Source organism: Lactuca sativa, chromosome 2 (assembly GCF_002870075.4).
Source record: "Lactuca sativa cultivar Salinas chromosome 2, Lsat_Salinas_v11, whole genome shotgun sequence".
In the NCBI taxonomy this organism is placed as follows: domain Eukaryota; kingdom Viridiplantae; phylum Streptophyta; class Magnoliopsida; order Asterales; family Asteraceae; genus Lactuca; species Lactuca sativa.
Window position 1 is genome coordinate 42479053 of NC_056624.2, and position 10888 is coordinate 42489940.

Below are 10888 nucleotides of genomic sequence, written 5' to 3' on the forward strand. Positions count from 1 at the left end.
TATGAACTGTTATGATACTGAATATGACGTCCTCCGCCCCCGAACGTTTCCGCCGTTCTGGTTTGGGGGTGTGACAGATTGGTATCAGAGCATTGTTTATAGTGAATTGAGTATATCAACCCATAAAAGATATACTAACTATAAATACAATGGGATTAAAAATACTCTGATTTAGAGTTTATACTTTAAATAATAAAATATTTAAGTAAGTATACGTGCTGCATTCATACTAAAATCAGTGTCACTAGGACAGTACAAAAGAATTACGATTGTTGGGCAACACAAGTGGGCTTAGAGACATATGGTCAAAACTGGGAAGATATAGCCTGATCGCCTATATTATCCGAGGGTTGACTAGCATGTGCCTAAGTTTAAGTGTGTAGTCGCAGCAATGCTAAAATCTTACCAACCCTACCACAATGAGAACAATAGAACATAACATAAAAATTAAAATACTATAGGAGTATTTGGTGTTACTATAAGTACTTTATACTTGAGAATTAAAACGGGATCCTCATTACTAAGTTGATAGTTGCTAAGTGGATACACTAAGGCTACATGTAATTAGGATGTTATAGACTTAGAATCAGCGATAATTTTGCCTTACCCCTATTCTGTGTGAATTTGGAAATAAGGTCACTTATTCGAAGGTCTATCCTGTTTAGATTACACATAGCTGGTATGCACTTCACAAATAGTGATGTAACTAATGAGGGTTTTCTAAATAATTATCTAGATAGTTCGTCTAATAATTATCCACTTACCCTAAATTCTCGCATAGAAATCATAGTTGGGCTCCATCCCCTTGACAACCAGTATCTTCCGAATGAAGTCATAGCTAGTTGGTTTGGAGAAGAACCAGAGAATGATCATCCTATCCCTTTGGATGATCATCATGATGAAAACCTTTCAGCCGATGCTAATTCCGAACTAGAGGTTGAGAACCTACCTCGAGCAACTCCCTTTCCAATTCCTAACCCTCGTCCAGCTCTTCATGGCCTGACGCCTGATTCGGTGGAATGCTTGGAAACATGAAGCCAAGAACAAGATCAGCCCATGCCATTATTTGGCGACCGAAACTTTTACGACCTGAGCAATGGGGGCTCAGCAGGTAGAATCTTGCCACTCATGGTCCGCAGAGTGGCCCAAAATGAGATTCAAGGCAGGACAGCCCAACATCAGATTGCCGAAGTTGTCACCGATGCAAGAATGAATACCCTCCACACCACTCATCTAGAAGATGCTCACAAGAGATCAGAAAGAAACCATGAGAACCTGCTGCAAACACTAGCTGAAAACCCGAGCCAAAGTCATAGAGCTCCAAGTACGCCAGAGGGTGTAATAGAGACACCTACTTGACATGGAACGTCAATTGGTTGAACTAAGAATTCACCAGAGGAATTACCGTCACCAGTAGTAGACGCTTTACTTTATATCCCTTGCAAAAAGAGGAATCGTATTCTTCTGTCTATGCCTGATGTGGCACTTTCTATGAAATTATCTTGTATCGTAAGTACTTTAGTTAGGTCTTTATACTGTCAGGAACTATCTCCTGTGTATATGATGTAAGACCTTTACAAGGCCATTTTCCTGAACCTTTACGCCGTAAATATCCAAGATATTGACCGCCGGCTAACTTTTGTGTCATTTCCATCATTCAAGTACTCTTATTATACTCTCATTGGAGTCTATCTGAAACCTGCTTTAGTTAAGTCATTGGACCATAGCAAGTTAGATAAGGAGACATTTCCAAGTCTCTTTCAGTGGTTGGATTTTATTATTCACCAATCCACGATACCTCAACTTGTACAACAAACAGTGACATTCCATACCACAACCATCCCTACTACCTCAGTGCCAACAAGACCATATGTTGGAAACCTGCCAAAATGCACCAAGTGTAGCTTTCATCACAAAGGAAAGTGCAGGGAAATGCATTGCAAGAACTATAATGAAAAAGGGGCATACCACAAAGTTCTGTAGGGTGCCGGCTCAACAGACCAACCAGAACACAAAAGCTGGGATGAGTCGGACTTGCTACAGATGTGGAGAAGTAGGGCATTTCATAAAGGAGTTCCCGGAGACTAAAAACAAAGATGTCAAGAGCATCGGAAGTGTTTTAGCAACAGAGCGTGGGAAAGCAGTAATAGACCCCGCTGAGATTCCGGTACGTTCATTCCCGATAGCACATATGCATGGATACTATATAATAGCAACGCGGAGAGGAGTATTGTGAGTCGTAGATTTAATCAATTTCTCAACCAAAAACCTCAAAAACTTAAACGAAATATTTACAGTAGAATTGGAATAATCAAAAGCACTAGAGACGTGTACATAGGGTGCACTCTAACACTAAATCAACCAATTCATTCAAATCATCCTAAAACCGGTCACAATAAAAATTTACGACATTTTCATTTTAACAACGTATTAGTTAGTTTCCTCACCATACCGATATCATATATTACGAAAAGTCCATTCGCCTAAACCCATCGAGTAATAGAACCCTCGTTGTCTATGGCGACAAACCGGACACAAACCCCTGTCTCACCTTTTACAACAAGACTCAGAAGTACCTACTCAGGAGGTACCACGCCGTCCTAGCCCGTGCTGTGGATAAGAAACAAGAAGAGAAAGACATCATGGATGTTGGAAAAGGCCGTAACCTTCTCGATATATTCCGAGAAGATCTCCTGGGAATATCATCCGTACGACAACCCGAGTTCAAAAATCAACCTAAGTGCAGTAGTTGTGGAAAAGGGTTGATGTAAATGCCATCTCACCCAAGTTAATCACCCCACTCAAGTAGAGACTATGGACCCATACTAGTGAATCTATGATTACTAAGTGTATATATTGGAGCCCTATATAATTAAGATTCTACGGACTTAGGATTGGTAATTTCGCTTTAAATCCTTTTCCTTGTTTGGATGTGGGCCTAGAATAGAATCACCGATTCGACTGTCTTTTCATTCTTAATTATATATGACTTATAAACACAAAGAGATGATAGATGAATCAGTTATGAGTCATACCATGAACTCCATGACAAGTTACCCAAGACAGCGGATGGACACGCTACCACTTGAGTGAGCGTAGACAAATCAAACAAACCCACACACTTTCTACCAACCAAGGCTACAAAGAAAAATAGAAAAGCTGATAGGAGCATATCACAAGAAGATTGCGAGACTGCATAGTATACCACTATCTATCATTTTGGATAAGGGACAGGCGATTCGCCTCGTGTTTTCAATAGTCATTAAAGAAGTCCTTAATATCACCCTCAAACTGAAAGACAAAGAGGAAGAACCATTCATCGAATCCTTATACAACATCAACTATTACATTAACATCAAGGTCACGTCATTCGAAGCTCTCTGCAGAAGCAAGTGTAGATCACCTCTTTGATGGGATGAGGTAGGTGACACAAAAATAGCTAATAGGCAAGTTCCTAACAACACTTTCACCAGCCCCCAGAACATACGAGAAACTACAGAGAAGATTGTTCAAACCCGTGAATGATTGAAGGCATCCCAGGATCGGAAGAAGATCTTGTCTGATGAGACTCTTGTTATTCCACTGGATGAAATTGAAATCAACGGGAGTCTAAACTTCATCGAAGAACCGGTGGAAATCATGGATCAAGAGGTCAAAAGGACGAAACAAAGCCGCATACCCATAGTGAAGGCCCGTTGGAACGCCAAGCGAGGACCTGAATTCACTAGGGAACGCGCGAATCAAAAAAAAAAAAAAAATAAATAAATAAATAAATAAAACACCCCCAATTGCTTAGTGATATCCCGTCTACAAGTTGAATTTCGGGGCGAAATTCTTTTAACGGGGGGAGAATGTAACAATTGGTAAAAAAAAAAAAAAATAGGAACGATCGTACGATGCTATCTTTTGATTATTAAGCAATATGAGTATTTTATTAAGAATGGTTGAAGGAATTTAACCTCTTTTATTTAAATAAGTTACTGTGAAATATAAAACAAGTAGCTATTGATAAATTTCGTTATGATGTATGGCTACGAACCATCACCGGTTTGTGAAATTAGCATATAACATCATTTGAACGCAACAAACTTAATTTTTGTAACAACATGTATCTAGTTGATAATTAAGTTAGGTTCTATGTAAAACGTGTGCTTAATAGTTGTGTAGGATCTAAATTCGACAAATATACGAACCAAAGTGACAAAACGTGTTTAACGATATGGTTAACCGGTTAAATGTCACGAAATTATACATTGGTCAATAAATTTTATATTTAAATAAATTAAAATATAAAATGAATTATTATAAGGTATAATTAAAATGTATCCAAGTGTTTTTGAATAAAAAGAATAAAACATAAACATTAAAGTTCAAATACACAAAAACTACATTGTTATTTTATACTAAGTATACATGTATGTATTTATACATATGTATTATTATCTAGTGAATAACTAGTTATGGGTCATTACCTAAAGTGATTTCATGTAAGGAATATGATTTCTAAATTAATTAAGATAAGAGAATTGGTGGAGATAAGTGCCAACTTAACTAATAAGTGCTTAATCACTTAAGACATTTTACTAAGAATGCTTCTTAATCCCTCTTCTAATTTTCAAGATTAAGACCTTCCCTCTCCTTACCTAGAACTCCTAACTAACTAAATATCTAGTAGTTAGTTAGTTAACTAACTCTATCTCTAAGCAACCACCCAAGCAAGTGGCTAGACAAGATCACATCACTTAAACTCACATCCCATCACAAGCTAGTCTAGGTTTTGTCCCCTTATCCTCTTCCACCCTTTCCTCCTTCATAACCACGAAATTTCCTCTTCATTTTACCCTCATTTGACCAGCCAATACTCCAAGTAATTACTCTCAACCTTCAACTCATTTTCAAGCACAAGAACTTCCTTCCAAAGCCATCAAAACCATGAACTAAAGGGTTGCTGTCCCTTTTGTGTTTCAGCCACCATTTCACCCATCTACACCTTCCTTTTGCTTGATATTTTTACCACCAAATACCCCTGGAAGTTACTTGTTTTGATACTCAAAATTATTGATTCAAAACAGTGAGTAAACTACCCTTTTTCTTGCACTTTTGCTGTGAAATTTTCGTGACAGCAACATAGCCAAAAGAGTGGCTGTTTTGGAGCATCAAACCAACAACCAAAAGTTCATCTTCAACTTTCCATTCTTCAAGTATTCACATAAGGTGAGTTCATACCCCTACATTTTCATGTTTTATTCAAGTTTTAAGGGGGGGGATACAAGTTAGAACACTAAATATAACTCAAATTTAAATGACAGCTTTCTACAGAAAAGTTGAGTCCTGTTCACGGACTGTTTTGACCATCTTAAACTTAATATCTTTCAAAACTGTACAATATGCAAATAGTTCAAGTTTATACCTTTCTAATGACTACTCGCACGCGTTCATACGATTTTTCTACAATTTATGGCGATTTTTATAAAACTGCCTGTCATTTCAGAAGTGATTTCGGACCAGTCTGTGAAGATGTTCATTTTCACACTAGTTTGAGACCACTAAAAATCATAATAAAAATTAGGAGCAAAGTAGACTTATTTTATAAACTCTCAGAGGTGACGGATTCAGTTTTTGACTTACGATGATTTTTCTATGAGTTTTCTAAAAACAGGGACAGTAAAGGGTAAAACTGTCAAAAGTGGTTTATAGATTTATTAACACCTTCTAACATTTTTGAGTAATGTTTATACATTAAGGAAGTTAAAACACAATCATTTAAATATGTTTAATGACCATTTTTACAAAAGTAATAAGTACAAAAAGGTCTTTAGTATCAAACTTAAGGATTATTTCATGCAAAGTTTCTAATAAAAACGTAAGAATATGAACAACAATTACGAAACATGCCAAATCATCCTTTAAAACTTATACATATATATAACCATATACATATATATGTTTTGTTTACAAACTTGTCTTCTACATCAAAAATTTAACTTTACTCGTTTTTATCAAATGAATCACTTGTGATTTATTACTACTATGTGAAAACTCTTGTCATACTTCGCATGCACTAGATTTATACAAAGTATTTAGAAATTCCAAAGTATTCTTCGTTGCTAAACCGTTTTATACATTCTAAAAACTTATGATTTATGCTTTGTCAAACATTGTGAAAAAGGATAAACTTTGCATACAAAACTACTACTTTAATACAGACTTAGTTGAGAATCCATGAGACGTGTACATCTTCAAACACTGCCTTTTTGATAAAAGGTATCGCTACAAGTCCTGTCTATAACCAGAGTCTCCCGTTCGGAGAACGTGTCAAATGTGTATAGATCTATACGGGAAGTCATGATCCCGCGCCCTGACTGTTAGCTACAGTCCGTCTTTTGGGGTGACAGTTGTCATAACGCTACGACGCCTGAAGAACGTCGCTACAGGCATATTATGTTTAGTATGGTTATAAAACTCATCGGATATACAATTATTATGGTATTATGCTTTCATGAAAGAGTAGCTATTAAAACTATTCTTCATCTAACAAATGCGATCTTCGTATAGCTTTATTATATAAAACTATGCCACACCTTTCGAGCACGTCGATTGCTTGCGATTTTCGGTCTTAGAGACTGCCAGTTATGTCAGGAAAATAAGGGTTTTTCCTGTATACAAACCAAACAACTAATAGGAAAATAAGGGATTTTCTCGGTACAATTAGTTGCAACTTATAACACGAACATTCATATGCATTTCATACTTTTATAAGAAAATAAGGGTTTTTTCTTGGAAAACACAACAAATCATAACTCCTTACATTTGAAACAGTGCGTTTTCTGGAAAACATACACGAACTTTCGAATGGCGTACATTTTCTCAAAACACTACTTATGAACTCACCAACTTAATTGTTGACACTTTTTCTTTGAAATAACTTGTATTCTCAGGGAACCGCTAAGCAGATTTGGAAATCAACTTTTGGGGATTAACGTGCTGACGTTAATTACTTCTTTTGAAGGATGTTTTTGTATTTATCTTTTGAACAAGTAACGAATACGATTATGTAAACATTTTGGAAACTTTAATATATATGGTGGTGTGTACTTTCCTTTCTATGAACTGTTATGATACTGAATATGACGTCCTCCGCCCCCGAACGTTTCCGCCGTTCTGGTTTGGGGGTGTGACATATTCCTAAGCAAAAATATCATAACTCCTAAGAAGTAGCTCAAGAATCCAATCTTCAAACTATGCGATAGAAATCCATCTACGCGATCAGATTCAACATATTCTTTCTTTAAGTTTCTTTACTTTTCTTTGATTTTTAAAACATCACCATGTGACCCAGTCACATCATGTATCAAGAATCTCAGAATAGAAACTTATCAGAGTTAGATAGTGGACTTTACCTGAAGTAGAGTCAAACTTATTGACTTCAACATCCTTAGGTAAATTTGGTAGATTCGTAACCAATGTCCCTTCCTTTGGCAATATAAACATATGGACCCTTTGATAATGGTACACGGGATTATCACAGACTTAGCTTTTCTCTTTACCATTTGGTCAACCGAGTTCACTATGGCCAATCCCTTTCCATTGGGAAGAGAATGTTTTTCTGGATTTCCTGTGTCACTATTGTCAATGTCCATCAAGTTTTAAGGAAGTTGATCTTAAAAAATAGATAAGATCATTAAGAGTCTTGTCATAGTCTGTTTCATAGGTGTCCCAAAGGAACTCACTATGTTACTTAGAAAGTGATTGAACCACCAACTTTCTCAAGACTTTGACACCCAACTCTCCCGGCTTGTTAATATGTGACTACATCTCCAAGATGTGACCACACCTAGACCTTGCCTTGCCAATTGGGCTTGAGTGACCTTAAACTTTTCAAGAACTTGTGGGTTGGGGAGAATAATTGGAGGAGGTGAATGAAGTATGATTTCCAAGGGACATCATCTTCATTTATGAAAGCTTGTTTCAGGAGATTTGGGAAGATCATAAATGTCTAAACCAGACATCTTTTGGGAGATATTCAAGATAGTTGATCTTAAGTCCTTAATATAACACCCAATATGAAATATTAAGGCTAGGACCCAACAAACTATTTTATAACTTAGAAGAGGGATGCCGTAATCCAAGCTATAAAATATTTGAAGGTAGGTGAATGACGATTCACCAATTTCCACCAAGATAAACGAAATGTATTATTTGGTTTTAATTGGATTTGAAACTCCTAGATCTTTTGAGATTCATTGAACTTTTCAATGGCATGGTTCAATCTCGAGTGTGCCCTTCAGGTTTTATGACTGGGATGCCGAGGATCACAAAACAAGGTGTGAAGTAACCATGCAAATTACTTGGTACCCTTAAGTGTTTACCCCTCAATCGATGTGCCGGTTAACCACACACGCTCCATCGATACTATGATAAACATTAAGTTACCCTTTGCCTACCTTGTTAAATACGAGTTAGTGTGCTGGTTAACCACACACACTCCACTAACCGACTTAAACAAAGTGCAAAGTGTAATTTCATGGATTAGCACCTTATTCACATTTTTCCTAAGTAACTAAGATTGGGTATTATTAAGAGTTTAGTTACTTAGTATTTATCATTAATACTTTTAATGAAGAGAGAATTCTAGTCCTGTCAAACCCGTTCGGCTAACGACCCTCCACCAGTCAAGCAAGCGGTGGGTGACAGTGGACACCCATTAAGTTGCCATTTTATATGCAACAACCTTATACCCACCTTATAGACCGGCTTCATGAATGAGGCGTACTAGCGGTAAGACTGACTTTACTCTTATACATATATATATATATATATATATATATATTATTAACTTATAATATTATAAAGTATAAGGGTTGAATTTTAACTCTTTAAAATTCTAAGGGCTAACTTGGAATTAAAGTATTCATAAGTGAAAAATTTTCAAATTCCAAAACTTGAGGGCAAGTTTTGAAACTTTTCAAAACTAATTAATTCCATAACTTATGTGCTTAAAGTAGTTTTAATCCAAAAACTCTTCAAGTTCCATAACTTGAGGACAAGTTATGGAAGACTTTAAACTAATAAAAGAATTAACTTTTCTTTATTTTATAACTTATGGAATTAATTAACGTTACACTTGTTTTTATTTATTATTTAATGAAGAGACGCTTGGTCCTTCATAACTTGAGGACAAATTATGGAGTCATAACACCATTTAATTAGAACTAGACTCTTCATTTTGTAACCTTTGCCAACTTTTATGAGTTTTATGAAACTTAAATGTGACTTTTCATATAACTTGAGGACAAGTTACAAAAACACATTTTAGAATCAACTCTTAGATTAATTTGGATTGAAAGCAACTATTTCACTCGATTTTTCTATTAATCTAAGCAACTCATAAGAACAAAATAATTCAAATCAAACCTTTTCATGTAATTAGTCTAAACCTTAAACTAATACAAAACATGAATCTATTGACAATTATCATTGAAATTGGATTAGCATGAACATTACCACATCAAAAACAAGTTTATAAGTTCAAAAACATCTTAGGGTAATGTTCCTAGTCTAATTCCAGCCAAAAAAGTCGAATTTATGCTGTCGGGGGGTCCAACTCGTCGAGTGCACGAACCAACTCGGCGAGTTGTATGCTTTTTGCCTTGGACTCGGCGATTCCATTCATGGACTCGGCGAGTCTGCTGGGCAAACAGCATCAAAACTTGATTTTCCAGCTTCTTTTGCAAGTATAACAAGAAAACAAGCCTAGGCTCTGATACCACTGTTGGGTTTTGAGCATTCTAACACTCCTAAGTGTACATGCAACCCTAAATACCTTGGATCTATGTTTTCTCTATTAAACATGCAAATATGAACATACAAGGTATTATCCTAATCTAGCATACAAAACTATCAATATAACAAGATAGAATACATACCTCTTTGATGTAGAATGTCTTCATGAAGCTTGAGTGCCTAGTGCCCCAAGTGTGACACCTCAAATGGTTCACACAACACCAAATACACTTGGAATAACTTGAGAGAAATCTACACTTCATGAAATCGGCTAGCCCTTCTATTACTCACTCTTTAGTGGCTGATTTTGTCAAGAATAAGATCTTTATATAGTTTTACAATTAGGGTAAACCCTAATTGTCATGACTTTCCATTTCCTTGGATCCATGGGTTCACATACACCATGGAGCATCCATGGACCATCCTATGGGTTTTAGCCCAACCTGATTATCCATGGAGCATTAGCGCACTATATAAGTATGGATGATTTACACAATCAACCCATATATTTAATTAGTCTTCTTTTGATCACTTAATTAATCCTAGATTAATTCTTGATCAATACTAATTAAATAATCTTATTATTCTTATTATTAATATACCAGAGCTTATAATATATTAATAACCATAAGTGTCTTATTTCTCTCATTATAGTCTATCCAAGTGCATGATGCCATGCAACCCAAATGGACCATGTCGGGTCGAGTCAAGTCTTACCAATTATAGTTATGGACTTAGACATTAATCCAACAGAACACTTGGAGAGTAAACTCCTTTTTATGGGCCTAAAGAGTGCCCTTAAAGCCTTCGAACTCAAACTAGAAGCCACCATTACATGTTTTAGACCACAAAACAATTAAGAATCAAGGCTAGAAGTGAGTTCACGGCCAAGGAAGTTCTTGGGCCATGAACTCCATTTTTAAGTGTCAAAATGCCTTAAAAACCTTCCTTAAGCCAAGAGACTAATTTAGACATATACCCTAAAGTGTTTATAGCCTAGAAAACATATGGAATCACAAGGATAAAGGAGTTTACGGTCAAGACAAGTTCTTGGGCCGTAAACCCCTATAAATGGGACAAATGACACCCTAACTCCTTCCTTATG

At 36.1% G+C, this 10888-nt stretch overlaps 1 long non-coding RNA gene across 1 annotated transcript; it reads left to right on the forward strand.

Moving 5' to 3' along the window:
- Positions 1 to 5012: 5012 nt before the first annotated feature.
- Positions 5013 to 7104, forward strand: LOC128132016 (uncharacterized). Its single transcript, XR_008229944.1, has 2 exons — positions 5013 to 5214; positions 6939 to 7104. It is a non-coding gene; the product is annotated as an uncharacterized LOC128132016 (long non-coding RNA).
- The last annotated feature ends 3784 nt before the right edge of the window (positions 7105 to 10888 follow it).